Source organism: Homalodisca vitripennis, unplaced genomic scaffold (genome assembly GCF_021130785.1).
Source record: "Homalodisca vitripennis isolate AUS2020 unplaced genomic scaffold, UT_GWSS_2.1 ScUCBcl_2433;HRSCAF=7191, whole genome shotgun sequence".
NCBI classification, from domain to species: Eukaryota; Metazoa; Arthropoda; class Insecta; order Hemiptera; family Cicadellidae; genus Homalodisca; species Homalodisca vitripennis.
The window spans coordinates 86,424-89,138 of NW_025778556.1; positions in this window are offsets into that span (position 1 = coordinate 86,424).

Genomic DNA, 2,715 nt, shown 5'->3' on the forward strand with positions numbered 1-2,715 from the left:
ACACGTTAAAATTGTGTTTAATTATGACGGTGGTTTTAAATAGCGAATTTACTCTACACTTGAAAGGAACAAAAATTATTATTAAAAATAACCGAAAATATTACAGTATGATTTACTAGGACCTTCAAATATTTACTGAAACCTCACTCTCAAAGTTCACATCGAATATCATCACATTTCTGTTAGTTTCATAACCTTTGATCAAACCATTTCAATATCTCACATGATTGTAAGGAGCAAAATTATAGAATTTAATGCACTATACAATACCAAGACTACCAGTTAATGAAACTCCCAAGTTATTTTAAGATCAACCCCGATATGCCGACAATATATACGTGTTCTTTGAATACTTTTTTCAGTATCCTAATATATAATATCAAAATTACAGCGTTTTACATTACAGCATTATTAGTGGCTTTTGACTCAATACGGAGCAAAATGTACAGGTATCAAACTTTTAACGTTAACAGTCCTGACATTATTGATACTTAACTTAATGCTACGTAACTGGGCTATGTAACGTTCGGTCCTACATCATAATGAACAATACTGTTGAAAGAAATTATAAGTTTAGAAATATTATAGTTTATTATATGCCAAAGAAAATTGTTAAATGATATGTTAATGAAGCTATTTAAAAGTATTATAACCAAAGTGCTAATTATTTAAATAAATATTTATATTATGTATTTTCAATATACCAATACAACAGTTTAAACACAGCTAATTTCAGTACACTTTACATTTCAGGAGGTGTCAGCTTGGTAGTGAGGTTACCTGTATCTGTGTTTAAATTAAAGCATAGAGTGTTCAGGTTCTATTAAATATACATTTCATTCTCAGTGAATTTCTCGTTATATCTGCGCCATCTGTAAGGGTTGGTGTTGTTCTGAACTATTGTATTAAATATTACACAGTGTACAGTCAGCTGTATCCTTATTGTACTAATTTACAAGAAAGATCAACAATCTAAATATATAATTCCATATTGTATTCTACATTAACAAGTTCTTTACGAGTACAATGCTTTCAACATTTAACCAACATATTCCTAGTAATTAAATCAACCTTCATAAACATAAACAATCTTCTTCAAAATTCATGCAACAGTGTCGTGAGCTATAGACAAAAAATGTCTGCCAAAACGTTTTGTAATGCATATAAATATAATATGTGTTTTACTTTTACTTCAAATTCACAAGTTTTGTGATTAGATCTGGTCTAGAAAATTGATAAAGGTGGAAATCAGTCTAAAGATTAATTGAAGGTTATAAACCTTCTTTACTTTTTCTGTTATAAGTTCTGTATGTCTATATGTTTATCTCCACGCCATATCTCGAAAAAACTCTACTAAGGGCTTAAATTATCGACGAATCTCCATTTCTATGTGAAGGAAATTGATTTCACCAATATTAAATATCATTCCATGAGATTTGGTTGAACGATGTAGAACACTTTTATACTGCTATTGTGGGTATCCATAATGGCAATGAGAAAATCATAAAATAAACAAATTTGTAAACACACTGAGTTCGTTCATATTTAAAACGTTTTCAACACGTGATATTTGGTGAACTGATTTGTTAGAGTTTAGTTACATTTCATCAAAGTGCAACATTATCAGTTTAAATCAACAAGATAGAGTTTAATGAATGTGAAACATGACATGTAACTAAGCTTCATTGAAATCTTGCACTCACTATTCTGACATATTTTCTCTTCTGTCTCCTTGAGGCTGTAAAATCTTTTCCTATCTGACTGTATGTTGTATGCAAGATATCTCTAGAATGAAATTTTCAGACAAATACAGCAAATCATGTGGTGTAGTCCTATCTTGCCAGAACCAATAGATTTGGGGTTTTATTTAATTTGTGAATTGTTTAAATTAAATAATAACTGATTATTTATAAAAGGATTAATTTAAATTGCAATCACAATCAGGTAAAATATCATTCACAGCGAACTAATGCGTGACCAAGTAGATAGTTTTCGGGACTTAATATATTAAATTAACATAATAATATTTTTTACCCTTTACATACATTTTTGATAGAATTAAATCTGTAAAACTCTACGTCCTTTTATACAATTAAATTGATATAATAAAAACACAATATAGAAGTAAATTTATAAGCAAATGTATATTAATATTATTAGCATATTTGTTTACCTCAGTTTAAAGGGATAAAATTCTTTTTCAGTCTCATTTACACATTTTACATTTCAACATCATTATCAGTTGTAATTTACAGTTTCAACACAAACATAAATAAAGCGTTTTATTAACTCCGCTGTATCAGAGCTTTCTTCGGGTATTCGGTTTTTTGTCAGAAATGTTTTTCTAATCCTTACAAGCTGCGTTGACTCACTACAAATATTTGTCATAGACGGTCTCATAGTGTTTGTGTAAACAAGCGTTATAATAACATTCAAACTATTGCAATGTGTTTGAGACCAGCACTACTTCTTACAAACTCCTTGCATGGTGTAAAGGTATCACAAAACTCATTATGATAATGTAAGCGATATGAAATTGCACATGGGACCACATCAACTAATGCTCTGTATATGGGCTCAAGAAAATTTTTTGACTCTTCCTTAGAAGAGTCAAAAAATAGATTTTTTTAGGTTATTACATCCCTTAGGATGTAATAACCATGAAGTAGCTTCCCGACGTGATAGACATTAAATTTTCCAATTGAGTTTAATTGT